The sequence below is a fragment of the Phyllobates terribilis genome, unplaced genomic scaffold, assembly GCF_046119375.1.
Source record: "Phyllobates terribilis strain yellow unplaced genomic scaffold, ASM4611937v1 Scaffold_1__5_contigs__length_1240528914, whole genome shotgun sequence".
In the NCBI taxonomy this organism is placed as follows: domain Eukaryota; kingdom Metazoa; phylum Chordata; class Amphibia; order Anura; family Dendrobatidae; genus Phyllobates; species Phyllobates terribilis.
The window spans coordinates 1162853697-1162868998 of NW_027362761.1; the positions used below are offsets into that span (position 1 = coordinate 1162853697).

Sequence of the window (15302 nt, forward strand, 5' to 3'; positions counted from 1 at the left end):
GGGACTAACTCTTACCCAGCAGCAGAAGCCGACCGGCAGGGGATTTCAGGTCCTCAGGCCCAGAAACCCGAAGGCACGGTCACACGCGTGGGACCAGCGCCGCCATCGTGGAGCGGAAGCCATTAGAAGGCCCCGAGTCACCGGCCATACGGGTGAGCACCACACGCTACACTCAGGGACGTGGGCTACTTATATCCGCTTCTAGCAAGGTAGCCAGAAGAGTACAGTCAGTTTGGGAGGCCTACAACTCCGCCTGGCCAGGGGAGATCCCATCTGCTCAAGGACTGACCAGGCCCCGTTCGCTAGCAAGTACTCCGGGAGGGTCTATCGTTGTTACCAGTAAAGACCCTGAATTACACCGCACCGTCTCTGAGTGGTTCCTGCTACCCTCATCTTCCACGCCGGCTGCCCTGAGGCCATACCCCTCCCGTTGGGGGTTATACTATCACGCTGCACAATTCTACACCGGCCTCAGCGGTCTGCCCTGCAGCGGCAGCTCCATAGCTGCAAATCAACGGGTGGCGTAGTCGACACTCAAATAACATCTATCAAGACTGCGACACACTGAGTTGACTCCCTGGGCACGGACCGGGTCCCCGCCACTCGGAGACTACAACCCTCATCTGATCCGGTTCCGGGTAAGCCCCCGTGCGCGAGACGCTGCGCGACACAGCAGGCCCAGGGGCGCGTCAACTTTGGCGTAGTCGGCAGGATTTCGTGCCCGCAACCACCGGGTACTGCGTGCCTGAAGAAAGAGACTTTTAAAACTTACCATCCGTGAAGTTTTCCCGCCATCGGTGAAGATTCCCGCCATCCGGCGTCATTTTCAGCCTTCTTCCCGCCATCTGTGAAGATTCCCGCCATCCGGCGCCATCTTCAGCCTTCTTCCCGCCATCCGTGGAGTTTTCCCGCCGTTGGACGCCATCTTGAGGACGCCGCGCGGGAAGAAGAGGGGCGTGGACTCCGAAAGCGCGCGAGAACTGAAGCCCCGCCTCACGTCCGGACGTTGCGTAAGGTCCTGGAAGGAGCCCAGCAGACGCTGACGTCACCGGAGCGCGACGGAAGGTCCTCAACCCTGACGATCTACTGCGGAGCCGCGGCGTACGGAACAGGATCATCGCAAGGTAGGCCACGGTCCACTAGGGGGGAGGAAGATGTCGGATGCGGAGGAGAGCTTCATTGCCTCAACCCCCGCCAGCGCCACCGCTGCTGCAGTTATGCCCTTCACCATGCCCTATATCCCGGGAGCAGCTTGGCTACCCCAGTACTCAGGGGAGTCACATACCCTGCATGACTTTAGAGAAAAGCTGGATAGCCTCTTCCAGGTGTACCCCCTCACAGAAGAGCAAAAAGTGAGCATCCTGGTGGCCCAACTAACCGGGGCAGCCAAAAGGGAAGTAAAATCCTGGCCACCTGGGAGGAAGACTGTCGCAGGGATACTAACCCGGCTGAAGGATACCTTTGATACCCGCACCCCAGCCGAGATTAAGCTTAGATTCTACGGGTGTAAGCAGCGAGCGCATGAGAGTATAAGGGACTATGCACTAAACCTACAAGAGGCCCTGAGGGCCATTAAGCAGACCGACCCTGATGGAGTGGGAAACGAGGACAGGCTGTTGACCGAACAATTTATAGAGGGACTATATTGTAATGCCCACTGAACCCAGTTGCGGGCGATGGCCTTACAGGATCCCCATCTGGGCTTTGCACAGTTCAAGGATAGAGCCATCCGGGTGCTCCGAGAACCGGCACCGGGTGGCGTTGTGACCCACAGGCGCCCAGCTATCACTTACCACCAGGAGGCGGCGCCCTTGTCGGCAGGGCCTGTGGGAGCTGATGCGCAGGCTTTGGACAATGACCCGGCTCCAGACCTACACCATCAGGTCCAAGAGCTAGCTAAGAGCGTTGCTGCGCTAACCCGAACTGTGCAGTCTTTACAGGTTTCCACCCCAGGGAAGATCCAGCTGGCATCCGGACCGGAGGACATCCCGTGGCGTCGACCAAGGAGGACCCCACCGGCCAGAGGAAGACCCAGTGACCGATACAGCGAAGACGGACGACCCATCTGCCGCCGCTGCAATCAACCTGGACATATGGCAAGGTACTGTTCTTTAAACGGGCACAACCTGGGGTAGAGGGCCAACCCCCAGGAAAAAGATCACCAGGCAGATCGAATTGGCGCGACAGATATGTGGGAGGACGTCCAGTCTTGCCTGTGGTACTGGATGGCATTCCCATGAGTGCCCTACTGGACACCGGGTCACAGGTCACCACCATCCCGTACGTGCTCTTTAAGCAGTACTGGAATGACTCGGATATTACCCGCTACCCTGACGAGGACTTGAGTATCATCGCCAGCAATGGCCAGCCCGTGCCACAGATCGGATTTAAAGAGGTGACCATCAAAATCGGTAGAGTCGAACTGGCAGCACAGGGACTGATCATTGTAGATATTGACAAACATGAGAGTCACCCAAAAATAACTCTAGGAACTAATGTAATTGAAAATTGTCTTGCAGAGGTGATTTTCCTTTTACAGCAGGTTGCCAAGAACGCCAGCTCCGGCGAGCAGCGGGTGCTCCAGAAAGAGATCCGGGCACTGATGCGACGGCAACAGGTGGAACTCTCCGGCGGTGAGATTGGTAGCGTAAGAATGTGTGACCCTTTTCCTATTGCCATGCCCCCAAAAAGTGAAATGATGATTTGGTGCCGGGCAGCTATTGGTCTGAGAGGTAGAGATTACCAGGCAATGGTAGAACCAGTTTACTCGGACAGTAGGCCCACCATTTTGACAGCACGGGGGGTGGTTGATGTACGCCATGGGAGGGTGCCCGTTCGCATAATAAATATCGGGGAGAGGGAAGTGTACCTGCCCCGGTATGCCACGCTAGCCAAATTATATACCATTAACAAAAATTCTATACAATCTGTGGAACCCTTGCCTCCATCTCACCCGGAGGAAGGTAACGGTTCTAAGAAAAACATGGAGGACTGGTGTCAGCAACTACATCTGGGTACTGACTCCACTCCCGCACACCAGAAACAAGGAGTCTATCGGGTGGTTCAGGAGTACGAGAGAGTGTTCAGTAAACACCCGTTAGACTTCGGGCGAGTCAAGGGGGTAGAACACCACATCCCCACGGGAGACCATCCTCCTATAAAAGAGAGGTATCGACCCGTACCCCCTGCCCACTACCAACACGCCAAGGGGATGCTTAGAGACATGAAGGAGGCTGGGGTGATCAGGGATAGCTGTAGCCCCTGGGCAGCTCCACTAGTCTTAGTCCGAAAGAAAGACAACACCATGAGGATGTGTGTAGATTACCGGAAAATCAATCGTATCACACACAAGGATGCGTACCCCTTACCAAGGATAGAGGAGTCATTGGCTGCTTTAAGATCTGCTAACTTCTTCTCTACCTTGGATCTCACTAGCGGGTACTGGCAGGTTCCTGTAGCAGAGGCGGACCGGGAGAAGACCGCATTCACCACCCCGATGGGACTTAGCGAGTTCACCTGCATGCCGTTCGGACTCTGCAACGCACCGGGAACCTTCCAACGACTAATGGAGTGTTGTCTGGGCCACAGAAACTTCGAGACGGTCCTGTTGTACCTGGACGATGTCATCGTATATTCCAAGACGTATGAGGACCACCTGAAACACCTGGCGGAAGTGTTCGAAGCTCTGGCAAGTTACGGCCTAAAGGTGAAACCCTCCAAGTGTCACCTCCTGAAACCAAAGGTGCAGTACCTGGGACACGTGGTGAGCGCTGACGGAGTGGCTCCCGACCCTGATAAGATCACCGCAATTAAGGAATGGCCAAGCCCCTCCAGCGTAAAAGAAGTGCGGCAGTTCCTCGGGTTGGTAGGCTACTACCGAAGGTTTATTCCCGGTTTCACCAAAAAGGCAGCACCTATGCAGGACCTCCTGATAGGCCAGTCCCGGAAGGCCAAGAACCAGAAGCCGCCCTTCAAATGGGAGGAGCTGGAAGAAGAGTCCTTCCGCCAGCTGAAGATGGCCCTCACGGGGGACGAAATCCTGGCGTACCCGAATTATAGCCAGCCCTTTATCCTCTACACCGACGCCAGTAACATCGGGCTAGGAGCCGTACTGTCCCAGATCCAGCAGGGGAAGGAACGAGTAATCGCCTACGCCACCCGAAAACTGCGACCCACCGAAAGGAACCCCGAGAATTACAGCTCATTTAAGCTAGAGTTCCTGGCCGTAGTATGGGCAGTCACCGAGCGCTTTAAGCATTACCTCGCTTCTTCCCGGTTCACCGTGTACACGGATAACAACCCGTTGACACACCTGGACACGGCAAGACTCGGTGCCCTGGAGCAGAGGTGGATGGCCCGTCTGTCCAACTACGAGTTCACAATCAAATACCGGGCAGGACGCTCCAATACCAACGCGGACGCCCTGTCCAGGATGCCCAACCTGCCGGACGGAGGAGAAGATCCGGAGGGACTGGAAGAAGTTGAACTCCCTGCGTTCCACCGTCATGGGACTATCCAGTATTCACACCGGGTAAGGAGTAAGCAGGCTGCTACGTTGAACCCCTTACCCCACTACAACTGGGCGGAAACGCAAGACAGCGACCCTGCCGTCCGACTGGTGAAGGAGATGCTGACTCGGCCGGAGGCTCGCCTTGAACCAGACGCTCCGGAGGAAGCCAAACAACTATGGGCAGACAAGAGTCGACTGTTCCTTTACAAAGGGAAGTTGTGCCGCAGAATGGTTAACTCCCGGACGCATGAATTACTCTGGCAAGTAGTGGTGCCACGAAGAGACGCAGCCATGGTGATGGAGGCATACCACGACGGAGCTGGACACTTCGGGTGGAAGAAGCTGGAGTTCCTGCTGCGCGAGCGGTTCCACTGGGTAGGCATGAGGGGAACCATCGAGAAGTGGTGCAGAGACTGTGGCCCGTGCAACCTGAGAAGGAAGGACCGTGCCAGCCAGAAGACTCCCCTGCAGTCCATCGTCACCCGGCAACCGTTGGAACTGGTAGCCTTGGATCATGTAAAACTGACCCCAAGCAGAAGTGGCTACGTCTACGCGTTAACCATCGTGGATCATTACTCCCGGTTTCTGGTTGTCGTCCCCGTCAAGGACTTAACGGCTCAAACAGCAGCTAGAGCCTTCCAGCAGCACTTTTGCCGTCCACACGGATATCCGGACCAAGTGCTGACGGACCAGGGACCTGCCTTTGAAGCGGAGGTCTTCCAGGAATTCTGCAATCTGTATGGCTGCCGGAAGATAAGGACGACACCCTACCATCTGCAAACTAATGGACTTTGTGAGAAAATGAACCAGGTGGTAATGGATCTTCTAAAAACGTTGCCCCTGGAAGAACGCAGTCTGTGGCCTGAGAAGTTGCCCGATCTGGTGGACCTATACAACCACATCCCGGTAGGTTCCACCAACTGTACCCCGGCTTACCTAATGAGGGCAAGACCTGGTAAGTTACCTGTTGACCTGGAAATGGGAGTCCTGACACCCGAGGACACTTCACCAGAAACAGACTGGGACACAGAGAGGCAGCAGCAGTACCGGAGAGTACAGGAGAGCGTGGAGCGAAGTCTCTGTCAGGCTAGGGAAAGACAAGAGAAAACTTACAACCAGTATGCTCCCGCTGTTCCCCTGGTACCCGGAGAGCAGGTCTTGAAGAGGACGAGACGGCTCCACAAGTTGGACGACCAGTGGGAGAAGGACCCGTACACCGTACTGCCCTCAAGCCACGAGAACCCGAAGGTTTGTACCATCAGTAAAGACGGAGGGGAAACCACAGCCATTGTATCCCGGGACCACCTGAAGAAGTGTCCCGAACAACTGAGGAACCATGAAGAGGAACAAGAAGACCATCGACCCGTAGAGGAAAGGGAAGATATGGTTAGTACTGTGCTCGGGGACTTCCCTCGGTCTTGGACTCAAGTCAATGGTGCAGTTGTGGTACCCGTACTCACCTTCCTCCAACCAGCATCCCAAGCACCTACGGGGCAACAGGTAGAGCTGGAAGAACAGCCGGTCCAGGAGGCAGAAGATTCCACACAAGCAGAACAGGAGGATCAACCCTCTGCTTATAGTGAGCCTGCCGTACCCCTAGTGAGACAAAGAGCCGGTAGACAGCTGCCCAGTTTACCCTTGACAGCTCCTACACCCGGTAGTTCAGGGCCAGACAGTCAGCTCCGTAGGTCCACTAGGGCCACTAGAGGCCAGTTACCCGCACGCTGGAGGATTTGAAGTGTATAAATTGTTTTATTTATGTTTATCTGTGTATTGTTGCTTGTGTATAATTTTGTGTTTCCAGTTATTTTTAGGAATCCTTGGTGGATCTACCGGGAATCCTTGTACAATTAGTTGGAGCGTAACCCAGGATGGACTAGAGACTGTTAAGGACTCGGGGTAGGACAGACCCCTACCTGGTTACGTCTCCCTGTTTTGGTGAAATGGACACCTTGCTTTCTTCAAAGACTGCACCCGGTTACGGACATGCCGTGACCACCTTTATGTGTTTCTTATTGTATTGTTATTGTTATATCTTGTTATGTTTTTCTAAAATATGTTTAGTCCCGGATTACTAAATTTCACTAGGGGGGAATGTGACACCCCAGGGGTCTGGTTGCCACAGTGATAGAGATATTATGTCTGAGAGCAGGTGGGAGGTCCTTTGGTCAGGGATCCTGTGCATGCCACACCTCCTGCCCAGTCTTGGGAGGGGAAGACCTTCCCCTATATAAACCCGGGGCTGAAGCAGGGTTAGTCAGTCAAGGAGAGTAGAGACAAGAAACAGTCACAGGAAGAAACAGCAGAAGCTCAGTGGGAGCAATACTACTACGAGTCAGGGGCTGGCAGCTGCAGAGCTCGCCCTGACTGAGAAGCTTTCTTACCGGACCCGGCGTCCGAGGCTGTGGGGACTAACTCTTACCCAGCAGCAGAAGCCGACCGGCAGGGGATTTCAGGTCCTCAGGCCCAGAAACCCGAAGGCACGGTCACACGCGTGGGACCAGCACCGCCATCGTGGAGCGGAAGCCATTAGAAGGCCCCGAGTCACCGGCCATACGGGTGAGCACCACACGGTACACTCAGGGACGTGGGCTACTTATATCCGCTTCTAGCAAGGTAGCCAGAAGAGTACAGTCAGTTTGGGAGGCCTACAACTCCGCCTGGCCAGGGGAGATCCCATCTCAAGGACTGACCAGGCCCCGTTCGCTAGCAAGTACTCCGGGAGGGTCTATCGTTGTTACCAGTAAAGACCCTGAATTACACCGCACTGTCTGTGAGTGGTTCCTGCTACCCTCATCTTCCACGCCGGCTGCCCTGAGGCCATACCCCTCCCGTTGGGGGTTATACTATCACGCTGCACAATTCTACACCGGCCTCAGCGGTCTGCCCTGCAGCGGCAGCTCCATAGCTGCAAATCAACGGGTGGCGTAGTCGACACTCAAATAACATCTATCAAGACTGCGACACACTGAGTTGACTCCCTGGGCACGGACCGGGTCCCCGCCACTCGGAGACTACAACCCTCATCTGATCCGGTTCCGGGTAAGTCCCCGTGCGCGAGACGCTGCGCGACACAGCAGGCCCAGGGGCGCGTCAATAATACCAAAGAATTTGTGATTGCAATCATTTTCAGGAAGAAACTGAGTATTATCTGACAGAATTGCAGGGGTGCCAATACTTTTGGCCACCACTGTAGCTACAAATCTCTGGATTCCATTAGATATGAGTGAAGCTTTAGAAATTCGGATTCACCAGTTTTGCCAAATTTTGGCTGAAAATTAATTTAGTAGTGAATCGATTCACTGTAAATCAGAAGTTCTCAATAGTCCAAAAGGGGATGATCTCCAGCACCAAATGAAAATAGTCAAAACTTAGCCTGTAATCATGTAGGATAAAAAATTGGCAGAATAGCAATGTTATATCCACACTAATGAAACAGATGTTGCCAGCAATGTGTCCTTGCCTCACACACACACAGTGACTCTCTTATCTCCCTCCCCATCAAATAAATCTGTATTATTCTCTTTTCCTCCTAGTCTAATCTAATATGGCTAAACTATGAGCTGTGATGTCCTTTCACTATCCAGATTCACCATAAATTGGCTGCTGCATTTCCTGCCTTGGCTTTTATACTGGCCATGATAGTCTTTTTCATATGGCTGTGCTATACCATGTGATGTAATAGCTGCAAAGCATTATAGGAAATCCCCCCAGCCACGACCAAGGTCACGTGATCCATCTCTGGCTGATGCAATCTTCTGCAATGCTTAAAATGGTGGTGGCTATTTTAAGCTCTGGGTTGAGCGAATTCCGAGAAAGATTGTCACAAATTTGATTAACATCAAATTCACTCATCTCTAGTTTCCATTGAAAAAAGTTCCATCTTGTAAAAATCTTATGTTCTTATGTTCTTGGTGAGACTTTGGTTTTGCGGGGGGGGGGCTCATTTTTATGTTCAGGTATTCATAATAACTTATCAAAGTTAATGGGAAATTTTGTATTTCGGTTGAGTTTATACATAAAATATACATCCTGTTAATGTACTCTGACAATAAACCAGCATTTATCTTCTTTCTGTAATATCCCTAGATGCTAATGCTGAACATTAACATACTAAAGTGCTGAGATCAGAGACAGCCATTTCCTTTTAATATTTAAATGATTTTAGAAACATTGTGTTATTCTGTGCAAATCTTTAATCTTCATTATGAAAAGTCCCGGTGAGATTTATTACATTCAGCACAAGTTCTATTAACTTTATGGAATGAGAAGATAGACGGAGCTATTTATTTAAATGTTCCATGAAACGTGCATTTGTTCCCAAATAATCAATATTTTTTTGCTTCAGTGCCTTAAGCTAGTCCTGTGTTTAAAGCCCTTTATGTCTAGCTCTAAATGCCTTGTAATATCTATCGAGATGGAACCAGAATTAACGGGGACAGTTTGGTGGTATTGCAGTTAGGGGCAAAGACTGTTGAAAGTCACTGACGAAGCAAAACTGAGAAGTTAGTTTGATGAACTACCAGGGATTCAGGAGTTAGTAGACATAGTCAGGTTAGCTCAAGCTGGTATGACGCGCCCCCTGGGGCCGTGGGGTACTCGGTAGCCGGGCCGGTCCTTTTTGGGGTAGTCACGGTGGCAATGACCCAGTCCATGGCCCAGGACGGTCACTAAGTAAAGTCAGAAATAAAGTAAATTGGGGAATAAAGATTTTTGACGCCACCTGTGGTATGCGGCTATAGGAGGCCGCCGCTGCCGTGCAGATCCACTCACTGGGGCTGATGACGCAGCAGAGATAGTGCAGCTCTCCACGGGCAGAGCTAAAGGCCCCGTCACACTTAGCGACGCTGCAACGATCCCGACAACGATACGACCTGTCAGGGATCGTTGCTGCGTCGCTATGTGGTCGCTGGTGAGCTGTCAAACAGGCAGGCTCACCAACGATCAGGGGAGCAGCGACTTCGTGGAAAGAATCTTTCCACAATGTCCTGCTCCTGGTTACCAGCCTGCTGAAGCAGAAGCAGGCTGGTAACTATGGTAAACATCGGGTTACTAGGGGCACACGCGCACCTAGTAACCCGTTGTTTATCATGGTTACCAGCCTGCTACAGTGAGCGGGAGGTTACCGCTCACTTTAGCAGGCTCGTAACCATGATAAACAACGGGTTACCAGGTGCGCGTGTGCCCCTAGTAACCCGATGTTTATCATGGTTACCAGCCTGATCGCTGCTCCCGCTAGTCACACACAGCGATGTGCGCTGACCAGCGGGAGAGCAACGACCAAAAAATGGTCCAGGACACTTTGCAGCGATCAGCGACCTCACAGCAGGGGCCTGATCGTTGCAAAGTGTCACACATAGCGACATCGCTGGTGAGGTCGCTGTTGCATCACCAAAACCGTGACACAGCAGCGATCTCGCTAGCGATCTCGCTATGTGAGACGGGGGCTTAAGACCCCGGGCAGTATATAGGACTTGATGAGGTAGATGTTGTTGACAGGGACAGTGTAGTGCAGGGCCGGTGACGCAGCAATAAATCAAGGACACAGTGGGGTGCAGTCTTCAGTCTTTACTCACAGTTCTTAGGCAGTTCCAGGTTACCGCTGCAGCCGGTTATAACCGCCCACATCGTCCTGTGTTCTCCTGGGAAGTGATCCAGCCAACTCTTAGATAACTTGGGTGCACCTGAACAGGACCCCTTGCTTGTGTACCTTCCCAGGTCGTCTCTCTGCGCTGGCTCTCACCCTCGTGCCCTGAGCCTCACACACAGTGTCCAGAGCCAGTGGCCGTGGGCTTTGTTGTGCGACGTCCTGTCTGTCCCCTTTGTCCTATATGGCCACCTTTTCAGCGATTGAGTATGAATTTTGGCTATGGCACATGAAGATACCACAACCTCCAGTTTGCTAGCTGAGTCTTAAAGTACTCCACTAGTCTGGGGCCGGTCCCCTACTGCGGCCTGATCCCTTCACGGTCAGCGTGAACTCGGGCGCACAGGTGGACTCCGCACTGCCCGTGCCCCTAGGATCCTTTCTCTCTCTGGAGCCTTTCTCACTGCTCCGGTCTTCTCTCCTCACTCTCCCACTGGGCCCCTTTGACTGGGCCCCCTCACCATCTGGATCTAACTCCACATGGTCCTCCCTTGCTCCCCTGAGCAGAACTGAACTCTTCTAGATGTTTCTACCTGTATTTTATACTCTCTCTTCAGTGCTGCCCTGAACTACTTCCTCCACCCACCTCCTTTACTTAGTTCCATCCCCCTGACAGGGACCAGGCCTGTGCTCTCCCTTAGGAGCTATCTGGACCTTCCCTAATGGAGTGATGTAGTGTTGGATGTGACTGGTTGGGTCCCGAGTAGTGCTCCATCCTTACCTGAGAGTGGGGTACCACACCTCTGGCTGAGATGCAGTACCTCAGTTGCAACTGAACCCGCAGGGGTGCCACATTTCCCCCCCCCCCGTTAAACACAGCACATCCGCGGGCTCGAACAGCGTAAAACAAGAATTTTAAGACATGCAAGATTTTAAATGCTTTTCCGGATAAAACAGTAAATAGATAGCTTTTCTTCCCTTTATGGGAGGCACTTTTTCTTAAACGTTACATATAACTACCAGTAAATACAATTCATGGAGGAAGGTGGTAGTGTATGTACCCTATAGGGAACATATATTATACACTATCTGTACATATATATCTCTCAACTACCATTATACGGACCATGTCAGGGCCAAATCGTCAGTAACAACCACATACCAAACCAAACAAGATGACGAAACAGAGGCCACTAGTATTTATACAAAGTAATCCAAATTTTATTAGAAAATTATAACAAGCACAAAAGAAGAATAAAGTGCAGAGTGCAAATGGTTTAAACCATAAGGATAGCACCACGTAGCAGCTGCCATAAGCTTGTATGTATATGTATATATATATACACTACCGTTCAAAAGTTTGGGGTCATTTAGAAATTTCATTATTTTTGAAAGAAAAGCACATTTTTTTTCAATGAAGCTAACATTAAATGAATCGGAAATACACTCTATACATTGTTAATGTGGTAAATGACTATTCTAGCTGCAAACGTCTTGTTTTTATTGCAATATCTACATAGGTGTATAGAGGCCCATTTCCAACAACCACCACTCCAGTGTTTTAATGGTACATTGTGTTTGATAACTGTGTAAGAAGTTTAGTGGATGTTTAGAAAACCCTAGAAAACCCTTGCACAAGAATATTAGCCCAGTTGAAAACAGCTTGGCTGATTTGAGAAGCTATAAAATTGACCTTCCTTTGAGCTAGTTGAGAATCTGGAGCATTACATTTGTTTGTTCTATAAAACTCTCAAAATGGCAAGAAAAAGAGAACTTTCATGTGAAACTCAACAGTCTATTCTTGTTCTTAGAAATGAAGGCTATTCCATGCGAGAGATTGCCAAGAAACTGAAGATTTCCTACAACGGTGTGTACTACTCTCTTCAGAGAAGAGCACAAACAGGCTCTAACCAGAGTAGAAAGAGAAGTGGGAGGCCCTGCTGCACAACTGAGCAACAAGACAAGGACATTAGAGTCTCTAGTTTGAGAAATTGATGCCTCACAGCTCCTCAACTGGCAGCTTCATTAAATAGTACAAGCAAAACACCAGTGTCAACGTCTACAGTGAAGAGGCGACTCCGGGATGCTGGCCTTCAGGGCAAAGTGGCAAAGAAAAAGCCATATCTGAGACTGGCTAATAAAAGGAAAAGATTAATATGGGCAAAAGAACACAGACATTGGACAGAGGAAGATTGGAAAAAAGTTTTATGGACAGATGAATCAAAGTTTGAGGTGTTTGGATCACATAGAAGAACATTTGTGAGACGCAGAACAACTGAAAAGATGCTGGAAGAGTGTCTGACGCCATCTGTCAAGCATGGTGGAGGTAACGTGATAGTCTGGGGTTGCTTTGGTGCTGGTGGGAGATTTGTACAAGGTAAATGGGATTTTGAATAAGGAAGGCTATCACTCCATTTTGCAACGCCATGCCACACCCTGTGGACAGCGCTTGATTGGAGCCAATTTCATCCTACAACAGGAGAAATGACCCAAAGCACACCTCTAAATTATGCATGAACTATTTAGGGAAGAAGCTGGCAGCTGGTATTCTATCTGTAATGGAGTGGCCAGCGCAGTCACCAGATCTCAACCCCATTGAGCTGTTGTGGGAGCAGCTTGACCGTATGGTACCAAAAAAGTGCCCATCAAGCCAATCCAACTTGTGGGAGGGGCTTCAGGAAGCATGGGGGGAAATTTCTCAAGATTACCTCAGCAAATTAACAGCTAGAATGCCAAAGGTCTGCAATGCTGTAATTGTTGCAAAGGGAGCATTCTTTGATGAAAGCAAAGTTTGAGAAAATTATTCTTTCTAATAAAAATCATTATTTCTAACCTTGTCAATGTCTGGACTATATTTTCTAATCATTTTGCAACTCATTTGATAAATAAAAGTATGAGTTTTCATGGAAAACACAAAATTGTCTGGGTGACCCCAAACTTTTGAACGGTAGTGTATGCCCAATTTTGAGCCTGCCAGGTAGGCTGTACACATAACAAATAAGAGAACGTAATCAATCAATGGATATTATATAGCTAGATGTACCAAGATGTAATACCTGCAGAGCCCTGTACATATGCCTAAATGGTTGGAAAGATGTAATCTAACTCAAGGCTGCCCCTAATACATAATTATATAATACAATACACACACACATGTGTCCGAGTAGTCATCTAGTAATCAAATGGTCACCATAACCTTGTATATACATACAAGGGAATCAAAGAAGAAAAGGCTAGTACAAGGGTGTATGATGGAGGCTGTGCACGTGGAGCTACCGCCCCGACGCGTGTTTCGGTTTCCCTTCGTCAGGAGGCAAGTGCCCTTTATTCCCCTTTTGTGCTTGTTATAATTGTCTAATAAAATTTGGATTAGTTTGCATAAATACTAGTGGCCTCTGTTTCGTCATCTTTTTTGGTTTGGTATATAACTACCAGGTATATAAAACAATATAAGATCACTTTAAATAACATTTTATCAGCTATAAAACATTTTATCACTTTTTTTTCAAGTAAGTTCATAAGGCTGTAGTGAGATCCTTATCAGGGTGTCCATCTCACTGTTTCAAGTGCAATATGAGGGACCCGTTCTAAAACCCCCAAAGTAGGCCCTGGGCGTGGCTGCAGGACATACCTGATCCACTTGTTGGACCACGTGTTCGGCCACGCCAAACGGGTTTTTGTTCAGTGGTCTATAAAACCAACAAGAAGCACCTTAAGAAGTGCTAACTTGTTACAATAAAAGTTCTGGCTGTTCACTGTCCACAACCATAATGTCCTTAACCGGGTAACTATTATACATTACACTGTGTTCCAAATTATTATGCAAATAATATTTTCTCAGATTTTCCCAAATTACCTATATGAATTGCAGTCATTGTAATTTTCCAGTCAAATAACTATTAGAGTACAATTGAAAGGTTTTTGTACAAACTGCCTATGATAACAGTATATTTTTTAAAAAATAAAACACTCAAACTGCACTCAAAATGCATGTTCCAAATTATTATGCACAGCAGAGTTTTCAACCTTTTCATTTTAATAAAGAACAAAAAAATGGTCATTTTTGAAATTATAAGCATTAGCAGGTTATTACAAACTGAAATCAAACAGTTTTCAACTCAAAACTTTATTCTAGGTGATGTTATATTTGCACATAGAACCGCTTGTTCGAAAGGAGCTTCTGAACTCTCTCGTCCATTGAATTTGTCAGGTTTTGGATGGTTTCTGCTTCAATTGTTTTGCATGAGGACAGAATACCATCCCAGAGTTGTTGCTTAGATGTGAACTGCCTCCCACCATCATAGACACTCCTTTTGATGATGCTCCAGAGGTTCTCAATGGGGTTGAGGTCAGGGGAGCATCGGTGCCACACCATAAGTTTGTCCCCTTTTATGCCCATAGCAGCCAGAGATGCAGATGTGTTATGTGCAGCATGAGACGGGGCATTATCATGCATGAAAATGATCTTGCTGCGGAATGCACGGTTCTTCTTCTTGAACCATGGAAGGAAGTGCTGTTTTAGAAACTCAACATACATTATGGAGTTCATCTTTACCTCTTCAGGGATCCTAAAAGGGCTGACAATCTCTCTCCCCATGATTCCAGCCCAAAACATTACTCCACCTCCTCCTTGTTAGCGCTGTAGCCGTGTTTGCATGGGGTGTCCATCTGTAGCACCCTGAGGATTCGGCTGCTACAGGGGTATTGCACCTCAACCCAGAGGTGTGATATTCCACTCCCGGGTAAGGATGGAGTGTGGAACTGAGCTCGGTAGGCTGCATGCACTACACACATCCCATTTCCGAGGAACAGGCCGACGGTACTCCCACTTAGAAATGTGCAGGTACGACCGAGTCTGTTCCTGGCTGGAGTGGGAGGGGGGTGGTACATCCCAAGTAGTGTAGGGGCAGATAGGGGGAGCAGCCTGGGTAAAGATAGGAGCTCATTGGGTGCTGGTCACCTGAGCTCACACATAGAGGGTGTATATAAGGTGGGCACCATCAAAGAACAGGGTCAGTCAGTCAGTCTCTGCAGAGGAGTCAGTCTGTCAGAGCAGAGCAGAGGAAGAGGAGCAGAGCAGTCCCAGAGAGAGAGAGAGGAGAAAGAAGGAAAGACCCAGAGAGGGGACAAAGAGAGGACTCTAAGACCCCAAATCCAATCCACGGGTGAAGAGTCGGCATCAGGGTACCGGAACCCAAGCTGGTG

At 49.6% G+C, this 15302-nt stretch overlaps 1 long non-coding RNA gene across 3 annotated transcripts in view; it reads left to right on the forward strand.

The window, feature by feature from the left end:
- The window catches only part of LOC141172924 (uncharacterized), a 47900-nt gene that overhangs the window by 11955 nt on the left and 20643 nt on the right, over positions 1-15302 (forward strand). For 2 of the 3 annotated variants that reach the window (XR_012252550.1, XR_012252551.1), the window contains one exon: positions 11909-12782. The exons of the other annotated variant lie outside the window; for it this stretch is intronic. This is a non-coding gene — a long non-coding RNA (uncharacterized lncRNA). Of the gene's footprint in view, positions 1-11908; positions 12783-15302 lie in introns of those variants that run through there. 3 annotated transcript variants of the gene reach the window in all.